An 11,224-nucleotide genomic window follows, 5' to 3' on the forward strand; every position below is an offset into this window, starting at 1 on the left:
ACTTAATTCACTGTAACAAGTAAGTCTGTGTAAAATCAGAGCTTTAATTATGATTATAGTAACTTGGCTGGGCCCAAAATGTAATACAAATGTTTTGCAAATGATTGCTAAACATGGCTCTCACTATAATAGAAAAGCAAAATAGAAATCCAGCTAATAAACAGTAACAAATCTATAAATTGTATCAAAACAGTTTCTCTCCTCCAAAGTCTTGCTTTCATTAATGCAGAATTTCTTTTTGGCAAATGTAATAGTTTATCCATTATACTATTACATGTGCTGTATTAGGCAACCTATAATTTAAGTCATGGCAATAGTTCACACAAACAGACATTTACCTTTAGTCCTCAATGTCCTACTTGCTAATTTTCATGAAATTTCTGGCTTGGAGCCTGCCGAAGCACCCTACCATTGGCAACCCTGCTCTCTAGCGTCATTCTATGCGTTTGACTAGTAAAATAATAACACTGCTGCTAGCTGATTTATGAGCCAGGTCCCAAAGGATCAGAAGGACATTCCATGTTCCCTGACCCATCTCTGTTAGCTTCACAAGACTGGAGGTTTAAGAACAGGGAAAGAAAGCCATTCCCACATTCATGAAAAGTCACCTGTTTGCTGAATGCTGAGCTTGGAGAGGTGGGGTCAGCTCTTGACGCATATCACAGTTAAAAGTTATCTTTGCAAGACATTCAGACAGAAAAAATGCTCTTGTTTGGCTGACCCAGTTAGAGTATTTAACGGAAACCAACACAGAATTAAATATTAAAAGGCTCAGTGAATCCTTGGTATATTTCCATTCTTTTTGTTTAATTTTTGAGGGATTTAATTTTTCAAGGGACTTGTTTTTATTGTCAGATTTTAAAAATCCATGTCCTTCTCTACTATTTGCCAGAAAGGGGGGGGGGAGTAGTTGTTTTGGTGTTTGAAGTTGTATTTGCTAACGTTCTTCAACTCCGCTCCTCATTCTCTTTTCTTTAAAAAAATTCTTGAGAATAAAAACTGAAAATAATTAAAATAATTATGGTACCAGCTAGATGCTAAATGTATATTTGCAATGGTTATTGAAACCATTGGACATGTTTTATTACATTGTTCATTTTATGATGTTTGTTTGGGGCCACAAAGCTTTTTAATAAAGACATATGATTAACCCCACCTTTAACCAAGTTCCTTGGTCCTTTTGATCAGGTTTATTTACAACTCGATTTTCAGACTTGGATGATTCTATTTCTTTCAGTCTATGCCAAATTCTGTCAAGTAATGTGTAAGATATATAGCAGTTTAACATACTTATCTACTTAATTAATCAATTGTATACATTCAGTGTTTTTTTAAATAAACTAGGCATTGATGTAATAAAAATCTATAATCTGTAATAACCTACCTGGCAACCTTCTATAATATTAATAATTTGTTCTACAAAATTATTAAATAGAAAGAACAACAAAGTAGAGATTGGGCTAATTCTACTGCTAGGATAAATGTGCTTGATTTGGTTGCAGAGTATAGTAACATTGCTATAGGTGATGTGTAGGAGCCCTACTTTGGATATGATCAAACCAAAACAATTTTGATACAACACATTCCGGATATTGTAAGACAACAAGACTAGCCTCTCCTGCCCAGGAATGTTAAGTAATCAGTCTTGTATTTTCAGACTGGCAAGACACTTAGATTATAACATGATATTCAAATTGAGAAGAGCTTTAACACTGGCTCAGTTTAATGTTTTGCTGTCAACTATTCTGGAAAGCAGACACACACAAAAAGTCCATATGCTGTTCAATTATGTCCCTATGATACAGGAGCCATAGAATGTATCATTCACATTTTATTGTGTTGCTGCTTTTATAGAAATATTACAATTCACTTTAAGTCCCCATATCTACTAAAATAACCAAGCATTCTGATATCCTCTATACAGATTTTTTTAACTCATTAAGCAAGATTATCTTGTTCAGAATTAATATTGGGGTGATTTATTTATAAAATTATAGCCTTGAAGAGGTAAATTGATGAAAGCAAGTAATAATAAAAACAACTAAGTGGCTGGATGGTTGTAGGAAAAAAGAAATATGTATCAAATTAAGATCCTCTCTCTGATCATTCATCCACATCTCTTCACAGAGCAATAGGCTGTCAATTGTACAAAGACGATTACTCTTTAACTATTGCCCTTTCAGTTTCCTGTTGGAGTAGCCAAGCCATTCATCCATCTTTGTCAATGTGCGTCAAAGCCACAGGTCATTGTGATGTTCTGAAGTAAATCTTGGGCAATTAACTCTCTGAAGATGATTTCCTAGCTGATATACCATGAAGTGAGCTGGAGGCTCATAACACAGTTACTAAGAGACTAATACTTAATTTCATGGCTTTTAAACATCCCACTGCGTTGCAAATTTTGCTGATGGCCCATTGACATTTTTGGCCAGCAAATTCTTTGAAAATAACAGACAATAGTCAAATGTTTTAAGTATGTGTGTGCGTGTGTGTGTGTTTCTGTGTGTGCATGTTTCTTTTTTAGACTGGGTGCATTGCAAGCAGTCCTCCCAAGTGCTGGCTGAACCACAACTCCATAAAGAATGGCAAAACGACCAATAATGAGTGAGAAAGTCAATAAGGATAGAAACATTTGAAGGACAGGAGAGCTTCAGATGACCAAATGTGGTTCAACTGGATGAATGAAAAGATGGGCTAAATAGAGAGAATGGGATGGGATGGGATGGGATGGAATACAAGGTAAGGACAAAAATCTTCTGGAAATGAGTGGGAAGCCAGCATAAGAATCAACTAAGAACCATCATGGGGTCAAACTGATGAAAGGTGAAAGGTGCCATAATGGAGAAGAGACCCAAGAAAAAACTGCACAGCAAAATAGCTTCCTCCTGCTTTATCCCAGATCTATCCATCACCCCACAGATCTGTCAGTTGTACTGCTTTACCAGTCCAAGTGATAATCCTGTATTCCAAAACAGGCCAGATAAAGAAGAGTTTATATGACACCGTGAAATTGCTTTCTTCCTGGCTGATCCTCTACTCCATCAGCTTGTCAAATGACCTGTTTTTAGACCCAGATTTAATGGACTTCTCCATACTTGATAAAGTGGCAGAACTATTGATTTCATCCTAGTTTCCAAAGAAACGTGTATGGCAAGAAGGGATGGCAGTACTGGCAAGAAACAGCCACAGCTAGCAACATCCAGAAGTATCCCACAAAGAACGCAACGTGGGACTTCCCCAATGTCATAAAAATATTACAAAGTGCAGGACTTGAAAATCCTACTGGAAAGGAGGGAATCTGGACATGGAGAAATGGAAAAGGAAGTGGGTGCCTTCAGGGCTAGACAGGGAAGAGAAGACAAACCATGTCCAAATCAATGCTCTGAAGTTCCTGTGCTGCAATTAGTGCTCCTTGGGGACCATCAAATCAAACAGGAAGAAGCAGGAGGAGCAAAAATTCTTTTTGTCTTCCTTTCTTTTGGTCACCCTTCCCCTTTTCTCTGCTTGGCTCATCTGTTTACAATTTATTGAGCTGTAATTCACTGTAGGCATTAATCTTTCATAGCAGAAAGTAATGAGTGAGGTGGTAAGTGACTACGATGGAGCCTGGTCCGGAGGGCACATTGCCACCCCTATTCATTCCTCTCCCCTCTAGCTTTTATTCCCTCTTTTTTGGCCTCTTACATTCCAATACCAGTGCAGCAGCATCCTTAATGTGATCACTGTGCATTCATTCCATAGTGCATCCTGTATGGCAGTTTCCACCACCACTGGGACAGTGCCCGTGGCTGCATTGGTTGCTGGTGGCAGCTAAGACTGCAACTGCTGCTTGTTGAACCCATCAGATAACATCCCCTCAACCCTTCCCTCTGCCATGCAGAGTGATTGGCAGCACCATGGGAATGGAAAAATTGGCCCTCTTTCACTCCTTCTGACATTTAGATCATGCCAGGGATGAAATCTACTTACCTTCCTTACTAGTTCGGAAGTGCATGCGCTGCGCCATCACGTGCGTGTGTGGACCCTCTGTGCATGCGCAAAAAAACAGGTTACTTCCTGGTTAAAACCAGGAAGTGACGACTGGGTGGGTGGGCGGAGCCTTGCTCCACCATCGCTACTGGTTATCCGAACCACCCGCCACTATCGCTACTGGTTCAGCCGAACTGGTCCTAACCGATACCATTTCACCCCTGGATCACTCTCTGCAGCGGACACTGTCAAGGGTAACAAACTAGGGCAACTGAGAAGGAAGTATAGATAGATAGGCAGAAGTCAAAGAAATAAGGAAGGAAAGACTTCCGGGGACCCAGCATAAGGCTAGATTATATAAAGACTGCTTCTTCTGCACAGTTCCATCTACCTGTCCCATCAGGTCTGGCAGGAGATGCATATTAAGAGTCTCAGCCATTAAATAATATAATTTGACCCAGGAAGAGGCCTTTTTTTTTTTTGTTTACATTTATATCCCGCCCTTCTCCGAAGACTCAGGGCGGCTTACAGTGTATAAGGCAATAGTCTCATTCTATTTGTATATTTTTACAAAGTCAACTTATTGCCCCCCCAACAATCTGGGTCCTCATTTTACCTACCTTATAAAGGATGGAAGGCTGAGTCAACCTTGGGCCGGGCTTGAACCTGCAGTAATTGCAGGCTACTGTGTTCTAATAACAGGTTCCTTACAGCCTGAGCTATCACGGCCCCTTTTCTGCTTTTTCTTTTTCTGCTTGGCACTTACCATTTGGAACATCAGTCTCCCCCAAAATTAGATTAGCCCCCAACCTTACTGGCCTTCAGGAAGTCTCTTAGGTTATGGGTCAGACATTGTGCCTGGGGATCCGGTGGCGGTACTGAGCCTGCTGGTTGTTTGCATTGTTAATAATGTACTGGTACTGTTCTGCAAATTAGTTTTATTGTTTTAATTAACAGTTTTAATTGGTTTCAATGACTTTTATTTTTGCTTGGATTACTAAGTGTTGTTGTCGTAATTAAGTAAGCCACCCAGAATCACTTAAGTGAGATGGGCAGCAATATAAATGGAGTGATTGAATTAAATGAATCAATAAAATCATTGTAGAGAGGGAGTATAGTCTGGCCGGGCTCTCATTCTGCTTGACAAGCTGGTTGAAGCAAAATGAAATTTCCTCTTCCCCTTCCTATTCTCTGATTGTGTTTCTGTGTAAATTAAAAAGCTCACAATTTCAAGCCAATACAGTATTTGGGTTTTCTGAAGAAGTCTGATTCTTTTCAAAATTTGCCTTATGCAAGAGGTATTTTCTCTGAAGACCTGTGTTTCACATCGATGCTGCAATGTTACTAATTATGGCTCTCGTGTGGCCTGTTTCTGCCAATTTCTGAGTGTTGCAGTTTTATTTCTACTTCCTGTCCTGAAAATCACGTGAATCATTCTATTAGACATTTGCATAACAAAGATGGGACTTACTATTGTGCAGATGTTTTGCAATTTCAGTTTACTTGCATCCTATTACTGGCAGAGCTCATAAAATGAGGGGGGGACCCTCCTTCAAAGAAAATTGAAGTTCTGCTTTTCAAGAAATATGACTAAATAAATAAGAGTTCTGCTTTTCAAAACAGTACAAGAGAAACTGGATAGATTTTTTAAAAATTATTTCTGAAAAGTCCAGGATATTTCTGCTTGTACTGCGATAAATTCCTCCACTCAGCTGCTATATGGTATTCAGCACTAATATTTGCACTCTGCAGAATATTGTATTTATCAATGGATTTAAAGAATATCGGTAATAATTTCATAAATGAAACCCAACATTGAAATGAGCATACATATTACATGCGTTTCAGAGGTGGGTTTCAACAGGTTCTGACCAGTTCTGGAGAACCGGTAGCGGAAATTTTGAGTAGTTCGGAGAACCAGTAGTAAAAATTCTGACTGGCCCCGCCCCTCCGTCTATTCTCTGCCTTCCAGGTCCCAGCTGATCGGGAGGAAATGGGGATTTTGCAGTAACCTTCTCCTGGATTGGGGAGGGAATGAAAATTTTACAGTATCCTTCCCCTCCCACACCCACCGAACCGGTAGTAAGAAATTTTGAAACCCACCACTGATGTGTTTCTGATAATATAATATAATATAATATTATATAATATAATATAATATAATATAATATAATATAATATAATATAATATAATATAATATAATATAATATAATATAATATAATATAATATAATATAATATAATATAATATAATATAATATAATATAACAACAGAGTTGGAAGGGACCTTGGAGGCCTTCTAGTCCAACCCCCTGCCCAGGCAGGAAACCCTACACCATCTCAGTCAGATGGTTATCCAACATTTTCTTAAAAATTTCCAGTGTTGGAGCATTCACAACTTCTGCAGGCAAGTCGTTCCACTTATTAATTGTTCTAACTGTCAGGAAATTTCTCCTTAGTTCTAAGTTGCTTCTTTCCTTTCCAGAAATTTCCTGACAGTTAGAACAATTAATAAGTGGAACGACTTGCCTGCAGAAGTTTCCACCCATTGCTTCTTGTTCTACCCTCAGGTGCTTTGGAGAACAGCCCGACTCCCTCTTCTTTGTGGCAACCCCTGAGATATTGGAACATATAAATAAAATAAAAGGCATAGAACATAGAATCATAGAGCTGGAAGGGAACTTGGAGGTTCCCTGCTTAAAGAAGGAAACCTTATACCATCTTGATCAAATGGCTGTCCATTCTAAATTTGAAAACCTCCAGTGATGAAGCATCCAGTACTCCAAGAGGCAAGCTATTCCATTGATTAACTGTTCTCACTGACAGAAAAATGCCTCTTAGGTTGAATCTCAGTTTAACAAGCTTCCACCCATTATTTCTTGTCCTGCTCTCTGGAGAATATATCAATTTCCTCTTGTTTGTGACCACTCCTCAAGTACTAGAAGTACTAGAAGACAGTTATCATGTCCCCTTCATCCTTCCCTTTGATAGGCTGGACATACCGAACTCCCTCAACCATTTATCATACGATTTAGACTCCAGACCCTTTATTATCTTTGTTGCTCTTCTCTGCAAACTTTCTAGGGTCTCAGCATCCTTTTTGTATTGTGGTGACTGGAAATATATGCAGTATTCCAAGTGTGGCCTCACCAATGCAGTATAAAGTGGTATTATCATGTCCCGTGATCTTGATGCTATCCCTCTGTTGATGCAATCTTGGACTGCATTGACTCTTTCAGCAGCTGCAGCACAATGCTGCTTCAGACTTAAGTGGTAGTCCGCTAAAACAGGGGTCTCCAACCTTGGCAACTTTAAGACTTCTGGACTTCAACTCCCAGAATTCCTCAGCCAGCTTTGCTGGAAGTTGAAGTCCAGAAGTCTTAAAGTTGCCAAGGTTGGAGACCCCTGCACTAGAACATCTAGATCTCTCTCGCAGTTACTACTTTTGGGACACATACTTGATACCTGGGCATTTGGTTTTTCCTGCCTAAGTGCAGAAGCTTACTTTTCTCACCAGTGAACTGCATCTTGTTGGCTAGGGCTCAATGCTCAAGTCTGTCAAAATCCTTCTGAATCTTGAGTCTATCTTCCAAAGTGTTAGCAATTCCCTCCAGCTTGGTGTCTATGAATTTGATCAGTTTCCCTTCTATCCCCTTGTTTAGAACATTTATGAAAATGTTGAAGAGTACTTGGCCCCAATACAGAAGCTTGTGGTTCTCCACTGCATGCTTCCCTCGATGTAGTTGTAGTTCCATTGTGAACTACATGTTGGGTCCCGTCATCCTCAATGGAACTGCATCAACATGGAGTTTTTTTACTTTAGTAAATTTTACTTGAATGCTTGGATACTTGGATGCTGTCTCATAGAAGTGACCTTAGTATGAAGTGAATACAGCCTCAAAATGGAAAAGGTAGGATTGAATATGACTTCCCCTCAGAAGGAGGACAAGGGCCTGGCAACGATTGGAAACTGAGGAAAGATAAGGACTGCAGTTTTCTGCCTGCCCAAGAATGGGTGAATAAATACTTCAGCTAAGCAGTGGAAGAAGACATTGATTAGTTGTCACTTCAGTCTGTTGTGAAAAGGGGTTTTCTTAATTCTTAAATCTGGAAGGGGAAATCATTTTCTGTTGTGAGCCACAATCGCTAGAGGAAAATTTGGTCCAAATTGGATAAGTAGAGGAGACCTCACACATAGAGACAAGATAACCTGAACTGATATCTGATTAAAGACAGGCATTGCTGATTCCACTGATTCCAATTTCCCCCCTAGAACCTGACTAAATTGAGTTCTGGAAAATTACTGTAAGTAATCCCAAAGCAAACTCTTGACTCTGCCAAAAATAACTAAACAAAAATGCAAATTGTAATTTGGGGATGTCCATTACTTGGTGGACTTGGAGTTTCAGAAAGAGAGCCAGTTAATCTGGTCTGAGGAGATTTTTTACCCCCTCCTTCAGCTCTCCAAGTCTTGCCCCACTCCTAAAGCCGCCATCTTACCCTGTTTCCCAAACCATGAACCTTCTCCCTCCCCCTTGACCCCATATTTTTAAAAGAATATTTATTTGTCGAGTACATATTAGATAATATATATAAGTATAACCATGAATTGAATGCATAAAATGAATACAATAAAAGGGAACATTAGGACAGGGACGGTAGGCACCTGGTGCTCTTATGCATGCCCCTTTTTGCTTTCAAGAGCCGTGGGGGCTCAAGGCTGTAAGAAGCCTGTTATTAACCAGCTGCCTGCAATTACTGCAGGTTCAAGCCCCATCAGGTCCAAGGTTGACTCAGCCTTCCATCCTTTATAAGGTAGGTAAAATGAGGACCCAGATTGTTGGGGGCAATAAGTTGACTTTGTAAAATATACAAATAGAATGAGACTATTGCCTTACACACTGTAAGCCGCCCTGAGTCTTCGGAGAAGGGCGGGATATAAATGTAAACAAACAAACAAACAAAAAACTCTTATTCCCAGTTAGGAGCTGTTACTGTACAGATAGTCCTCGACTTACAGTAGTTCATTTAGTGACAGTTCAAAGTTACAACAGCACTGAAAAAAGAGACTTATGACCATTTTTCACAGTAATGACTAGCAGCATCCCATTGGTATGTGATTTACATTCGGATGCTTGACAACTGACTCACATTTATGACAGTTTCAGTGGCTTGGGGGTGGTGGTCACGGGATCCCCTTTTGTGACCTTCTGACAAGCAAAGCCAATGGCGGAAACCAAATTCACTTAACAACTATGTTACTAATTTAAGAACTGCGGTGATTCGCTTAACAAATGCCGTGAGAAAAGTTGTAAAATGGAGCAAACTCACTTAACAAATTTCTCACTGAACAACCTAAATTTGGGGCACAAGTGTGGTTGTAAGTTGAGGACTACCTGTATATTCCCACCATCCTTGCTTTTCACCCATCCAATATAAGAATTCAGGGTTGCAATGGGTATTTTTAAGGCTTTCTTGCAGTCGACTCTTACAAAACATATTCTGGCAATGAGGTGTTTTGTTTTTTTCCTGCCATGCTCTAGTGTTGCTTTTACCTAATGCCTGGCCCAAACCTGGGATACCCTTACATTTTCCTCTGCTATTCCAGTGTTACATTTATATCCCCTCCCATTCCAACAGTGGTTAGCCATGTACATAGTCTGAACACTTGATCAGCCATTCTTTTAATGGTGCTGTTAAGCCCCTGGGAGGCGGGATTGGCCCATCTTTCTATTGGCTATTTTAAACAGATGTGGACACATCCCTTCTCCTCCTGAGCCCTATTCCACAGGATCATTCTGGTTTGTGAACAATAGGGGAATCTAGATTTCTCAAACCAGCGTCTCCCACTTCATTAACTTAACCCTGAGCCAATCGGCATTGTGGAAGTGTGGTTTAGAAAGAGGGATAAGCCCAATTAATCACATGTTGCAGAGGTAGAGCCAGTGGTTGGATTCAGTCAGTTCGCACCTATTCGGGAGAACCGGTTGTTAACTGTCTAAGCAATTCGGAGAACCGGTTGTTGGAAGAAATCTTATTTTGTTTTTTTCCACTTTATAGGGCTAATCCTGTAAGGAAGGCAGAAAGGAAACATTCTGGTGTTGGTTCTAGCCTAATCTTTATTGCCCTGCTTATAGAAACTGCTTCTCTGGTTAACCCTTATTGTTAGATTTGGGCAATAACGAGGCAGGAGACCAGGATAGTGACAACAGCTCTTTACTATATGGTGAACCCAGCAACCCGGGCTGGGAAAACCCTCTCTTTATATACAGTTTAGCCGGAGGCTTCATCCAATCAGCAACGTGCTTTTTCCCGCTCAGTTTTCCCTCCACAACTCTTAAAGATACATTACACTCCTTCCCTCCCAGAGAACACTTTACCCATATTTACATAGAATTTACATCTTATTTTTCAACGTAATCACGCAAGTAGACTGGGCGTCTCCTGACTCTTTCGGACCTGCGCAATTCATTTTCTGGGAGTGAGTCGAGCTGACCGGAGGGACTGTTTGTTCCTCTCAGCTCCTCCTCTAGGCCATCCGGCCCTGGATTATTTGCAGAGCCGTCCCTGCTGTTTTCAGGAGGAACCGGTTGGCGTCGCTGGACCTCCTGGAACTCAGATAAGTCCCGCATTTGCCCCGGGTTTGAGTCAGCTGTGTATTCAAACGTTTGATCATCAGGGCCTGTTTCATCTGATTCTGATTTACCGGTTATGCGTTTCCTTATTTGGTCTATGTGGCGTTTCCATACCCGGCCATCCTCTATCTCTACTAGATATGATTTTGGTCCTGTTATTTCTAGGATTTTTCCTGCTAACCAGGTCGGGCCCTCGCTGTAGTTGTGTGCCCACACTAGGTCGCCTATTGCCATCCCTCTTGTTTTACCGTGTGCCCCTTTGTAACCGTCTGGTGTGTAGTTTGGGTTTAAACGGTCTAGTGGGCACCTAAGTTTCCGACCCATTAATAGCTCTGCCGGGCTGCGGCCAGTTGTTACACAGGGGGTTCTGTGTTGACGGAAGAATGTATCGATTTTTGTTTGCCAATCGCCTGGCCTGATTCTGGACAATGCTTCCTTTGCGCCCGAACGAAACGTTCTGCAAGGCCGTCGTCGCAGGGTGGAAAGGCGCCGAGAGGACATGTCGGATGCCCTCCTCTGCCAAGTACCCCTCAAACTGGGTTGCCGTGAATTGCGGGCCGTTATCGGAGACTAAAGTGTCGGGCAACCCGTGGGTTACAAATAGGTGCCGAGGACTGAAA

Source organism: Ahaetulla prasina, chromosome 2 (assembly GCF_028640845.1).
Source record: "Ahaetulla prasina isolate Xishuangbanna chromosome 2, ASM2864084v1, whole genome shotgun sequence".
In the NCBI taxonomy this organism is placed as follows: domain Eukaryota; kingdom Metazoa; phylum Chordata; class Lepidosauria; order Squamata; family Colubridae; genus Ahaetulla; species Ahaetulla prasina.